Below are 13,739 nucleotides of genomic sequence, written 5' to 3'. Positions count from 1 at the left end.
GGAGAAGATCAAAGAACACAGTGGTCAAATCAAACAGGAACTGATCTGGCCCTTGGCACATCTGGGGGTCAGAATGCTGAAGCTCTGGGTCCTTTGGGAAATCAAACAGGCCACCATGGCCACTAGATGGCACCGGGAGATAGCCTCTTATTTCCTTCTGGGTCATGCCCAGAAGAGGGAGGACACGTTCAATGTGAGCTGGTCTCTGGGAGTGGCAGCAGTGTCCAGGAAGGTATGAGGCTGGTGAGCAGAGAAATGTGACAGCTTCACGTTGATCTGATAAAGGAGACAGGCGCCCTGTTGTTTTCTAACTAAGCCAGTGTGGCCAGACCTATCAATCCCTGAGGTAGGCCCTAAACAGTGACTGAAGGAATGTTCTTTGGGATGGTCAGGCAGAACAGGGCTTGAGGCCTGGTTTGACTGCATATCTGCTGCCTTAGTCCACTTTACTCATAAAATGGAGATTAAAAACAGCCTCAGGCCCAGAGACTCCTGCAAACTAAGATGACTCCTTAGAATAAAGTTTTTCTTTATTTTTCTTCCTAATGTTCTTATTCAAATGCTTTACAAAATGCTTAACAGATACCTGAAGGAACACGCTCACCCTTCAATGAGCATTGGCGTTAAATATATGCTTCTCAATGAGAAAAATCAGAGCCAGTCACACCGGTTCTCTGCCCTGAAACGGCTGGTTGTGTCCCGAGTAAGATTAGTGGTGTTCCTTTTATTCCCATTTGTGAATTCTCCCATCAGCCAACAGTGGGCTTTGTGATCCTCCCAGGTCCTGGCCCTCCTGAAGTGTCCATCACCTGTCAGTGAGGATGGGAGCCATAGAAGCCTTGCTTTGGCTTCACAGATTAGCGGAGGCCCGAGGACTTGGAGAGACCGTCCTCGGATCACAGCAAAGAGGCTGAGAAGACCGAGTACACACAGCCCTATGTGTTGTGCAGGTTTCCTCTAGATCACAGGCTTCTTCCTGTTGGAGAGGTAGGGGCTCAGAGGAGGGCTGGCCAGAGAGGATGGTGACTGCGACTGGGCTTCTGCTCCACAGTTTCCTCTTCCTGCCCACAGTGGATGTGTAGCAAACACGACTGGAATCGGTGAACTCGGAACCCTGGCTCCCCAGATCTCTGGCATCGTTATCTCTAGCCCAGAGCTTACAAGCTACGGAAGCGGACGTGGAGCCAGGTTGGGGGAGACAGGGATGAGACTTCTTCAGCTGTGCCTGCCATGGGCCGGACAGACCACAGCATCAGCATCTGATGAGCACTTCTCAAGTGCCGAGAACTAAGCTAAGTGCTGGAGCAGCGGCCTGAAAACTCCCGTATCTGACGCTGCCATGTATTCACTACAGAAATGGGGCACACGGCCACGGCTAGCTCTGTAACTGACCTGAGTTTTTTTCTTGGCTTCCTAGAACCCCAGGGTCTCTTCTCTGCTGGAGAACCTGCGTGCCCGCCCACTTAGAACGTGCCCCACCCCCGCCCCAGCTCATCCCTCCCTGACTTGATACAAACAGTTGTTGTTTTCATCACTGATGAAAGCTGGTAGAAAAGCAGACCACATAAAACCGGGATGCAAGCTCTACAATGACCTAGAACTGTTTAGATTTCCCTGGTCCTCATTTCCTGAGTACTACAATCCACAGCTCAGCTTCCTTCACCCTTTCTTCTGTTTTCATCACACTGAGCTGCCCCTGCCTGGCTCCTTCTCGCCCACAGCTGCACCGGGCAGATCATTTCGCATTGACATAACGTTGTAATTATATCCGTTCTACCCTGTGTTTCCCTCTGGGGCAGCTATTCTCTGAGACGATCCCAGCAATGTCAGAATATGATGTCTGGTCTACTAGTCAATACAGACACACTGGGCGAGTCCTAAGAAAGAGAAAACACAGCATCCTCCACACCCCCCAGGGCCTGCTGACTCAAAGGGTCAGGGGTGAGACCTGGAATCTGTGGTTTTAGTCAGTGCTCTCGGGACCTTAAAATGTGAAGTCAGATTGGGAATCTGTATCCACTCATCAGGGTCTTCCTTGACCACGTTCTCTTTCCATCCCGTTCTTTCTCGTTACTTTAGGCACCATGGTAGTAGCCCTTTCTGCCTTTATTCCTTCAGGGTTGTTTTTCACTTAATAACAATTCCTACATGCTTACAGTACGCCAGCAACTAGGGCAGGCCTTTGATCTCCACCTTTTAAATACCATTTTAGGAAATAACTGATTCCTGCTCGACAGAGGAAAAGCCCTGGCTTCCCCATCCTCTGTCTGGCTCCCTCTGCCTCCACAGGTCATATAGCTGTATGTGGTCGCTGAATCAGGTCCATCCTGTGTACCCCTCTGGGAATAGCCAAGAGTCTAGGGTAGGCGTTGAGAGCTCTGCAGTCTATCTTCTTGGCATAATGCTTAGAAAACAGCAAGCGCTTAGGACGTACGCAATGCTGAGGAGCGGAACGAGCAGGTGGAAGAGCCGGGATACGGAAGATGGGACACCTTTTGCTCATTGGCTTCCTACTCCCCAGCACTCGCTACCTCCTCTCCTCCAGGCCTTGCGTCAGACACTTCTCTGCACACCCAATCACTGTCCTTTTAGGCCACTTTAGGATGGTGTCCCCAATCTCGGCTCAACCCGTAACTGCCAAAGGCTCAGCAGTAAATGTCCTCTTGGCTTCCCTAAGGGCTACCAGACTCTAACCATGGCTGTAAGGCAGAGGTTAAACTGTTCCTACTTCCCCGTTCCCAGAAGTCTGGGTTCCCCTCCCCTTTCTCCTCGGCTGGCCCCCCTCTATTCCTCTTCTATAAGAAGCAGGCAGAAGGAAGGCTGCCTTGACTTGAGAGGGTTTTTATTGGCGTGAGGGGGGCCAGAAACAGCTCTGAAAAAAACCAGGCAGGTTCATGAGAACATGACTTGCTAGTCATGTTGTTGTAATTCTAGAGTTCTTCTGTTTTTCCACCTAGGAGAGACAGGAACTGCAGCCCTGTAACAAAAGGGCTCTTTAGGGGCACATAGTAGGCCTTGACCATCTTTACGTCCTCCTACCCAAACATTCGACTTCCAGAAAATATTTATTCAAAGGCTGGATAACAAAAGCTACCATACAGAGGTCACCTGATAAATGTCAGCTACCATATTACCTCATTCACCGGGTGTGGGGGCACACCTTTAATCCCAGCATTTGGGGAGGCAGAGGCAGGCAGATTGCTGTGAGGGTGAGGCCAGCCTGGTAGTCCAGGACAGCCAGAGTTACACTGAGAAACCCTGTCTTAAAAAACAAAACAAACAAAAACAAACAAACAAACAAAAACAACCCCCCCAAAACATATTATCTCATTCAGTTCTTTCAGATTTGATTTATTTTTGATTTTCATTCAGGAACATGTATGCTTATGTGTGCGTGTGTATGCCATATGTATGTAAGGAGATCAGAAAATGGACCCCCTGAAGCTGGACTTCCAGGCAGCTGTGAGCCACCAGAGGATGTGGGTGATGGAAACTGAACTCAGGTCCTCTGGAAGAATTGCAAGTGCTCTTGACCTCAGAGCCATCTCTCCAGCTCCTCAACTAATCCTTCCTAAAGAATGTATTACTAGCAACACTTTACAAAAGAGTTAACACAGAAAATCCAGCAACTTCTGGAAAGTCCCATGACCACCAAAATGACAAAGAAGGGATTTGAACTGAAGTCTCTCCGGTTCCCAGGTTCCCCTTCTTTCCTGAAGTGCTGTCCAGGAAAGTGGGCTCAGACTAAGAAACTATTAATCTGACTCTTCAGATTTAGTCATCTGCCAGCCTCAGCCTGCTAGTGCGTGCAAACAGCCTCCTCTACCCCCACAAGTGGGGTTAGCATCTGAAGTGCTCTCTACTCATGACTCTGCACTCCAGAGCCTGGCTACATAAGCACTTCAAAGGCCATCCAAATCTATACCCAAGGCCTTAATGTGCTTGAGAGATACTAGAAATAATCTTTGCTTGGTGAAGTGGGTTGTTTTCGCAACACAGAATCAGCCAGAAGAATATATGGGCCCTGCTGCCTTTGAATGAACCAGATCAGGTCTCCTGTCAACCTGCCTGCCTTGAAGTAGGGTAGGCGACTGTTCTGTGCCTGCTTGCTGATACATAAACATTCTGATGAGTTAGCCTCAGACGTTCTTTAAAACAATTTTTTGTTTTTGTTTTTCGAGACAGGGTTTCTCGAGACAGTGTTTCTCTGTGTAGCCTTGGCTGTCCTGGACTCGCTTTGTAGACCGGGCTGGTCTCGAACTCACAGTGATCCACCTGCCTCTGCCTCTCTGAGTGCTGGGATTAAAGGCGTGCGCCACCACACTCAGGCACCTCAGACATTCTTAATGTCTCACCTGTAGGCATGTATGAGAGGACAAATGGCCTCTGCCCCTGTTCCATCGCTGCTAGTGTGAGAACTCTTACCACTGCCAAGGGGCCATATTGTTTCAGACCAGATTACATCCTCACCTCCCAAGCATGTCCTAAGGAGTCCAGGAAGCCAAGGCACACGGTGACGCTCTTCCCTCCGTCAGTGCTCCATCCTTCAGTGTCTGGTCACTTGTAACAACAAGCCAACAATCTAAGGTTTGAATCTTTGTTATTACAAATGTAAGTACACTAATACATCACACTTAACGCCAACAAATGATAATGTCAGGGATAAAAAGCAAGCCTGGGGTGGTGGCAGAGGCTGAAAGCCTCCATGAGTTCAAGGCCAGGCTGGTGTACAAGGTGAGTTACAGACTAGCCAGGGCTACATAGTGTCATCCTGTCTCAAAAGAGAGGAGCGAAGGCTGGGGGGTGGGGGTGGGGGGCGTGGAGTTAAAAAGAAAGGCTGTTTAATCAGTGTTAAAAGATGATTGTAAATATACATGGACATAGATAAATGCAGATGAATACATGATTAAGTATATGAATATGTATATACATGATTTATAATATACATAATGACAATAGTTGTATTTGGGTAGGGGTGATCTGCCAGAAAAGGGACATCTAGATGGGTGAGAGACTTCAGTTTCCACTGTTAGCGCACTATATTTGAAATCCACATTATGCTCATGATTGCCCATCCAAAGTAACCGGATATAGCCCCCTACCACAAACCCCAGAGGTCTTGCCTATAAAGGCACTTGGAGTTCCACCCACCCAATTTAACTGCTTTCCTTAGTGCCTGAGCTTTCAACATTGTGCCAGAGGCGGTTTGCTCCAAGGGAAATTCCTCCCCCTCCCACCCCCCAGATTCAGATTTAAACCTAGGGCGGGGCTGGGGTTTTTCTCTGTCAGTGCTTGTAGTGAATATTCCAGCACCAGCTTGGAGAAACAGGCTCCGTTGGTGTTTTGTTTCTGTTCAGTCTATAGAACTAGGAAAGGCAGTGCTCTGTCTTTGTTGTTTGTTTTTCGAGACAGGGTTTCTCTGTGTATCCTTGCCCGCCCTTGACTCACTTTGTAGACCAGTGCTGGCCTCGAACTTACAAAGATCCACCTGCCTCTGCCTCTCTAGTGCCACCACCACTCGGCTGTTTGTTTGTTTGTTTGTTTGTTTTGTTGCTAGGGATGAAACTCTGGCCTCCTTCTGAGTTCTGCCCAGCCAAAAAAGAAGCAGTATTCCAAAGCGGCTCCTTCTGGGCTACAGTTCACATTTGCATCTTTCTCATCCGCATCCCCTAGCCAAGTGTACCATCCCTTCTGGATGTGTAATTATTGTTGTGTAGTTAAGAGTTAGGTAGCCAGGCGTGGTGGTGCACGCCTTTAATCCCAGCACTCGGGAGGCAGAGGCAGGCGGATCGCTGTGAGTTCGAGGCCAGCCTGGTCTACAAAGCGAGTCCAGGACAGCCAAGGCTATACAGAGAAACCCTTTCTCGAAAAACAAACAAACAAACAAAAAATAGAGTTAGGTATTGCAAACAAGGCTCCTTGCCCTTCTGACTCCCTGGCGTTGGCCTTTAAAATAAGTAAGACAGTGAATTTGGGGCCAGCCTGGTCTACAAAGAGAGTCCAGGACAGTCAAGGCTACACGGAGAAACCCTGTCTCGGAAGAAACAAAAAACAAAAAACCCAAACAAACAAACAAACAAAAAAAAGTAGGATATACACAAGCAAACAAGTTCTCCTGAGGAGCTGTGACACGCTCCCTTCTTTCTTCTCCAAACTACAAATCAGCTACAGCTCCCAATCACCAGGTGGTACTTTCTTACAGGTGGCTAGACACTCGCTGGAACCTCCCTCAGGGGGAAGGTGCCATCTCTTGGGCATCCCGCCGGGGTCCTACTCTGTCCTGGGAGGGTCGCAGCGGACTGCCCAGTCGGCGGCCCCGGCCGCGCCCCGCGGTGGGAGGCTGCGGCTGCTGAGGTCATTTCCTGTGCCTGGCCGCGAGCTGCCCGCCGAGCGCGGTGCGGACACAGCGGGCGCGGCGCTACACCGGCGCCGGGCGGGCTTTGTGCGGAGCTCCGGAGACCTTGCAGGCTCCGACCTCGGCTCGCCACGCCCACCGCGACCCCTGCTGCGGGCCAGCGGAGATCCGGCGGCCTCTCGGGACTGGGCGAGAGCCAGTGCGGGGCAGAGGCGTGCGTGGCGGCCGGGGTCGAGGCGGGGACTCCCGGCAGCTCACTCAGGTGAGCGGCCCCGTGGGCCGGGGCGGGCCCGGAGGGTTGGGGGTGTGCCGCCGGGAGAAGGCGTTCGGTGGGGCTGGACGGGGTTGCCTCCTCCCGGCACGGAGGGTGGCTTCGGAGCAGGTGCCTCCCTACCTGGGAGCCGCGGGACAGGCACCGGCAACCCGGAGCTCCTGGACGCTGGCACTGCGAGGCGGTGACTAGCCTTCCCGCGGTGGGTGCTGCGGTTTGGGACCGGCTTGATCCAGTTGTTGCTGGGAAGGGCTCTCGGGATGGAAGTGCAGGCTTCCTTCCACCTCTGTGCTCTGTGCTCGCTGCTCTCAACCCTTCCGCTCCCCTCAGCACGTCGTCGCCCTAGGTTGTTCCTTCTGTGATTTCTCCATGTCTCTCCTGGGAGTCAGGCTGGACTCTTAGTGACACGTCGGCCAAGCAGAAAAGAACACAGGTTGGGCGCTGTGTGACATCGGGGGCGTGGAGGGGGGGGGCTTTGTGTCCTAGAAGTCTTATGAATAGGTCTCCCACGAAGGGGTGGTGGTGGCAGCGGAGACCCTCTTGTGGAAATAGAATGTTTTCCCTGTTGCTCCTTCAGCATACTTCCTCCCTGTCAGTACCTTAATCAGCTTCTACTGTGAATCCACCTCAAAACTTACTGACACGGACAGTTTTCTGGGTTCCAGGAGAATGCTCGAAAGAGCGTATTTGAAATAGCTCGCCCCCCCCCGCCCCCCCCCCCCCGGTCCCCATGGAATAGCTATCAATTTCTCAGCCCCAGACTTTCTGGACGGTCTCCTGTGTCAGACACTGTGTGATGCGTTAGGCGCCACTTGGTTCATCAGTCTACTCACCTTTCTCTGTAAAGGAGGAAACAAGGACTCAGAAAAGTTGTGTCTTGCCCAAGGTTAGAGTGAAAGACTGTAAAGGTCACGTAGAGACAGGACTCAAACCTAAGCCTTCTAGATTCCAAAGGTGATAACTGTCCATTGTCCTCCCCTGGCTGCCTAAGGGACCTGACGTGGAGCTGGGATGGGACAGTGTTCACCCTAGGGCACTGTTCAAACTCAGAGAAATTAACCATTGGCCTAAAATAATGTGCTGCTCTTCGGGCTGAAAACGGCACCAGCCCTAGCAGAGAAGAGTGCTCCTCTCAATCCACTCTTAATGGTGTGCTTTTTCTCCTCTCTCCCCTTTCTGTTTCTTTATCTCTGTCTCTTTCTCCTTCCCTCTTCTTTCTTTTCGGAGTCTCACAACAGCCCTCCTGCCTCAGCCCTTTTTCTAGTGCTCGCATTATAGACAGACACGTCAACACACCCAACTCATCCTCTTAATTATTCTCCTTATCTCTACAAGGCTGTGCATAAGTACTGAACTCTGCGCTCCTTAGAGACTGAAGAATGGTTTATGAATGGTGATGTTTAGGAACAGGGATTCCCTCCCTCACTGGTACTGAGGTCTCTGAATGGACCAATAAGCTGTCTAACCCTGTCTTACCCTCTACCAACATCTGGTTCCAGACTGACATTGTAGCCTAGCATGCTGGCCCACCCTTAACAATAGTTAGGAGGGTAAGGAAGGGGCTCGAGGCGGGACTCCCAGCAGTTCACTCAAGAGACCAGCCCGCCGGGCCGGGAAGGCTGACTCAGAGTAAGTCTGCCTTGTAGCATGTTCCAGGCCAGCCGAGGCTGCATAATAAGACCCCAAGAGAAACCCAAAACCTAGTCTGAGTTGGAGAACAGGCACTTAACTGTTGGCTGAGGTATGAATTAGGAGCTCCTCAGGGGAGAGCACGGTACATTACTTAATCCTGTGATCCCAATTCTACGACTGTCCCGTATCCTGATACGTATAAGAGGAGGCATATTCATTGAATATTCACTGTAGTATTGTTTATTTTAGCACAAGTTGGAAACAACTCAAATGTCCATCAACAAGGGATTCTTAAATAAGATCATGGAATAGCCTCACAATAGAACACATTAAAGTTCTTAAAAAGCCTGTGGGGGGAGTGTGTGTGCACAGTAAGGATGTACGCTGAGAGGAAGCACTCTGCGTGGTTAAGTACAGTAAACATAGTGCATCGAGCTGTACGGATGGCTCAGCAGTTAAGAAGGCCTGCCCTCCTGCAGCGGATCTAAGTTTGGTTCCCAGCATCTACATCCATGGTTATTCCAACTCCATTCCGTCTGACACCCCCCTCTTGGCTTTTGTGGACTCCATCACACACATGTGCTTATACACACACACACACACACACTATACACACACACAAGTATTCTTTTTTCTCTCTTTTTGAGACAGAGTTTCTCTGAATAACAGCCCTGGCTGAGCTATAGATATGCATACATATATGTTACACACACACACACACACACACATATACGTATATGTGATATATGATATATCTATCACATACATGATGAATTCACACACACACACACATATATGTATATGTATATATCTTCATATGTCCAGGGAACTGTTGCTTTGCCTTTTTGTTTGTTGGTAGTAACATTAGTTGACACTTTCTGAGTGCTAACAGGGTCAGACTTGACGCTCTTAAAATTTCAAGGAAGTTCTGTGCAACGTCTCTCCCAGCCCTCCCTCCCTCCCTTTTCATTGTACAGGTGTGGAACCCTGGCCCTCAGTACACACAGCCCTGGGATTGCTGCTCCCCACCGTGCTCTCCCTGCGTAGTCTGTGTTATCCTAAAACTAGTCCCCTCCTGCCTCCAGCTCTCAGGTACTGAGATTACAGGACACCCCACCCAGATGAAACTGCCTTTGTTTGTTTGAGACGAAGTCTCCATAGCACAGGCCGTCCTGGGTTTTGAGGCTGTTTCTCTGCCTCAGCCTCCGGAGTGCTGGGGTTGCAGTTCTGAACTACCGTGTCCCCCTTGGAATTGCTGGTTTGACGATCAAAAATAGAGTTAAACGTTGACAGCTTCATAAGTCTTAAATGATATTGCTGCTCTCAATTTAAAGTATTGCCGTCATCTCAGGGTGGAGCTGAGGACGAGAGGAGTTAAGCAAATGGATTCTTTAGCGTCCCAGCTGGTGTTCAGACCCAGGTTGTTTGGCCTCAGCTTGGGATTGATCTTCAGTGCTGCGCTCTGCCTCTCCTTCTGATACTTAGGTTCGCAAGGGCAAGCCAGGGCATGCTTGGGCGGCTCTCCTTTATCTCCTCTGATGCCTTCTGAAGGGCGGGGCGATGCTCACCTTCTCTTCCCAGATGCGTCAGGAGGCACGGAGTTCTCCTTTACCATTTTGGTCTTCAAGAGCAGCAGCACACAGCTTAAGTGATACCCATCCTTAGAAACAGGACTCACATGGGGTCCACACATCCTCACATTCGGGAAGTGATGCTCTCTTCCTCCTCCTCCTCCTCCCTCCTCCTCTCCCCTCCTTTTCTTTTTAGGAATTTCTTTCTTTCAAAGGTTTATTTATTATGTACGCAGTGTTCTGCCTGCATGTACAGCTGCAAAGCCAGAAGAGGGCACCAGATCTCATTATAGATGATTATGAGCCACCATGTGGTTGCTGGGAATTGAACTAAGGACCTCTGGAAGAACAGCCAGTGCTCTTAACCTCTGAGCCATCTCTCCAGCCCCTTTTTAGGAATCTTCACTAGTGATGCCTCTGCCTCAGCTTCTAGAGTGCTGGCATTACAGAGGTGCGCCACTGTGCCTGGCCCCTCTTACCTTCTGGTAACGTTATTGGAAGCATTGTGCTGTCCTGGGTGTGCAGTGACCAGACTTGAAGGCTTGAAAGATAGAAGATCATTTTTGTGTGTGTGGGGGGGGGGCAGGGCGGGAGGTTCGAGACAGGGTTTCTCTGTGTGTAGCCTTGGCTGTCCTGGAATAACAGTGTACACTAGGCTGGCCTCAAACTCACAGAGATCCTCCTGCCTCTGTGTCACAAGTGCTGGGATTAAAGGCGTGTGCCACCATGCCCGGCAATAGAAGATCTTTTAACAGCCTTACTGCTTGAACTTTGCACATACGAGTCACCAAAAGTTGGCCAAGTTAAGTTAAATCTCAGCGTTTTGGGTATTTCTGGATAAATCCCCAAGTTTGCCCCAGAGATCCCAGAGCAGCTGTGTGTTTTCTCTAATACAGGCTGAGTCCAAAGTCACCAAACTGGTCTTGTGTCTTTTCCCCACAGCCTTTCCTCCCTGCAGCCCTTGCCTCTAGCGTGCCCCTGTAGGCTTCTATGGCACTAAATCCAGCGTGCTGGGAATGTAGAGCTTCAGAACAGCAGGTAGGGCCCTGGTGCTCACCTGGCCTATCTGTCAGGCAGGCAGCCTTCTGGGCCCTAGTGAGAGCAAGAGAGCAGGTTTCAGAAGAATGACCGAGGGGTGATGACATTGTGGCTGAGTTGGGGGCATGGGAGTTTATTGTGCTAGCTCTCATTTCTTGTGTGTGTTAGAGTCCTCCTAACAGAAATGTGGAGGAGGAGAAAAACAAACAAACAAACCAAAACCAAAATCCGATTGAGCTAGGTTTTGTTTTCAGCTTATTAAGTTACATCCTCAGCCTGTCTCATTAATCTCATTGGCTATATGATGTGTCTATGCTAGGTGAGCTGGGTACCACTGATGGCTGCCATCACTACTGAAGAAGCATCCTCATGGGAAGAGGACTGTTGTAGATGTTGGGAGAACGCCATTCTTGGCTCAGTTCTGCTCTCCTCCTGTTGTTGCTAAACTGATCACAGGTTCAAGTTAACCTCTTGTGTTCACTGTGAATAGCCGCACTTGCTCTCCGTCTCAGGGATCATTAGCAGGCACATGCTGTGATGCTTTGGAAAGTTGAGAGCTGGGATCTGGGTTGGGTAAACACCTGCCGTGTAAGCATGAGGCCCTGGATTCGATCTCCAGCATTCATAGAAAAAGGCAGGGTGTGCTGGCACACCTGAAATCCCAGCTCTGAGGAGGCAGAGACGAGAGAATCCCACTGGAACCTCTGGCCAGTGAGCTCCATGTTTGAAGAAAAACCTGGTCTCAAAAAGCAGAAACCAGCTCATAAATAAATAAGATGGAGAGCAATTGAGGAAGACGCTTGATGCTGATCTCTGGCCTTCACATGCATAGGCACACACACAGGACATTTCTTAAATGCCAGGTATTCCCTTTTGTTTGTTCTTGAACATCTTTTTGGGTGGTACAAGTGCAAGGGCACTTGGAAGGCAAAGCTCAAGTTTATTAGCATCTTCCTTAACATCCTTTGTTTTATAGCTGTAGGTCCTACCACCTGCTTTTAGCCTGATGAGCCGCCAGGCCTTTGACTTGGCAGTAGATAACCTTACTCCAGATCTGATTCCAACCCTTTAAATCCCCTCACATGCCAAGGCAAGCCCAGCACGAGCCCCAGCCTCCTTAGGACTTGTCAGCATTCCCGAGGCGGGGAGGAGATTAACCAGATCACTTGGTAGCCCAGAACTACGAAGTCATGAAAATGCTCCTGCAAAGCACTCCCTGGAGTCTGAGTGTAATCTCACATCAGGGCTGGCCAGAGACTAGAGACTTCTCACTTCTCCAAATTCTAGGAGACTGATAATCTGGCATTTTCTGGTCCTCACAGAATCTCTGCAGCAGCTTGGACAATCAAAAGAAGGACTTAACTATTTAAATCAAAGTCAAGTCAACAAATTTCTGATGTCCTGTCCCCTGAGCCCCAGGGCTTTTCTTAGGTGCTTTAATAATAGTAGTAGCAGTAGCAGTCTCAGTATCAGTAGCAATTTGTTCTTGTTGTTCTCCTCCTCCTCCTCCTCCTCCTCCTCCTCCTCTTCCTCCTTTAGATTTACATACGCATGTATTAAGTATATGGTGCTCTGCCTGCATATACACCTGCAGGCCGGAAGGGGGCGCCAGATCACATTATAGATGGTTGTGAGCCACCCTGTGGTTGCTGGGAATTGAACTCAGGACCTCTGGAAGAGCAGTCATCTCTCCAGCCTGGTGCTTTAGTTCTTAGCCGTGGACTGGAGAACGAGGATCCCCCAAGTCCTAGTTTTAGGTCTGCCCCTTTTCCTGTTTATAGGATGAAGCCCACAACTTCCCGGAAGGACAAGGAGACTCAAACATGAAGCCTCGCAGCCTTCTCCCAGCCCTCTGAGGCTGTTTGTCTTTACGGCAGTGATCTTAGCTCAGATAAGGTCATGTTTTGTTTTTGTCTTTTGTCTTCCTGCTTGTTCCAGTCGGTCCCAGTCTTTTGAAGTGGGCCTGGCTGGGAGGGCACAATGTTCCTATTGTCTAGGATGACACTCTGGGCTTAGGTCATGTGTCCAGTGTTCACAGGATCCCCCGAGCCAAAAGAATCAGACACTAGACCTGTCAGTGGCTTAATTGTTTCATGGCAAATATCTGCATGCTTGGGAGGTTTGTGGTGCAGAATATCTGAGCCCTAGATGCCTTGGAAAATCTGGGTTCACTTTCATGTTAAGGCATCTGAAAGATACTTGAAAATGCAACCATTTCTCTTACACTTTGTGGAATCAGGAGTAGAATGCCCGCCACCCCCACCCTGCCATTGCCCCACTCAAACCCACTGCCTCAAGTGTGCTAGGTAAACAGGTGTGCTGCTATCGACCTGTACCACCAGGTGCCCCCCTCCCCCTTTTTGGATGGTGAATGGGATTTGGAACCAGAGCCCCAGTCCCAGCTGCTGACTAGCTATGGAACTGAGTGTAGAAGTTACTCAGGCTCTGTTCCTCAGTGACCTTCTGTGCAGGGACAGTAGTGCCTTCCTGCGGTTTCTAGGTGGACCTAAGGAGAAGAGACTGTGCCTGCTCAGTGGTAGCTATTTGTAAAGCCTAACAGGAGAGCCTACCACAGTGGCGCACACCTTAATCACAGCACGCCGCAGGAGGCAGAGGCAGTCAGATCTCTGAGTTCGAGGCCAGCCTGTTCTACATAGCAAGTTCCAGGACAGCCAGGGCTACACAGTGAGACCCTGTCTCAAAAACAAAACAACAAACTGGGAGAAATCTACTAATCAAAGCCAAGTGTGAGGGGAGAAACAGTAGTGATGATTAACCCTGAAGGAGGCCCACTATTGCTCCCAGGTAGTGTTACTGTCTGGCAACAGCAAAGAAAGTGACTGGATTTTCAGAGGCTACAGGCTCCTGAACA

The 13,739-nt window shown here is 49.8% G+C and overlaps 1 protein-coding gene and 1 long non-coding RNA gene across 2 annotated transcripts in view; one reads left to right on the top strand and one right to left on the bottom strand.

Moving 5' to 3' along the window:
• Window positions 1-2,858: 2,858 nt before the first annotated feature.
• On the bottom strand, window positions 2,859-6,339 carry LOC311603744. The gene is made up of 3 exons (XR_014781231.1): window positions 6,201-6,339; window positions 4,471-4,560; window positions 2,859-2,977 (listed from the first exon to the last, which is right to left on the bottom strand). It is a non-coding gene; the product is annotated as an uncharacterized lncRNA (long non-coding RNA).
• Window positions 6,340-6,379: 40 nt separating this feature from the next.
• Window positions 6,380-13,739, top strand: part of PLEKHH1 (pleckstrin homology, MyTH4 and FERM domain containing H1) — a 53,604-nt gene continuing 46,244 nt past the window's right edge. The window contains exon 1 of the mRNA XM_084792837.1: window positions 6,380-6,617. The gene's annotated coding sequence lies outside the window, so the exon portion shown is untranslated. The remainder of the gene's footprint in view (window positions 6,618-13,739) is intronic.

The sequence above is a fragment of the Acomys minous genome (genome assembly GCF_964271855.1).
Source record: "Acomys minous genome assembly, chromosome: 8".
Taxonomy (NCBI): Eukaryota; Metazoa; Chordata; class Mammalia; order Rodentia; family Muridae; genus Acomys; species Acomys minous.
The sequence above is the reverse complement of the archived record's forward strand: the minus strand, read 5'-3'. Positions and strand labels throughout refer to the sequence as shown.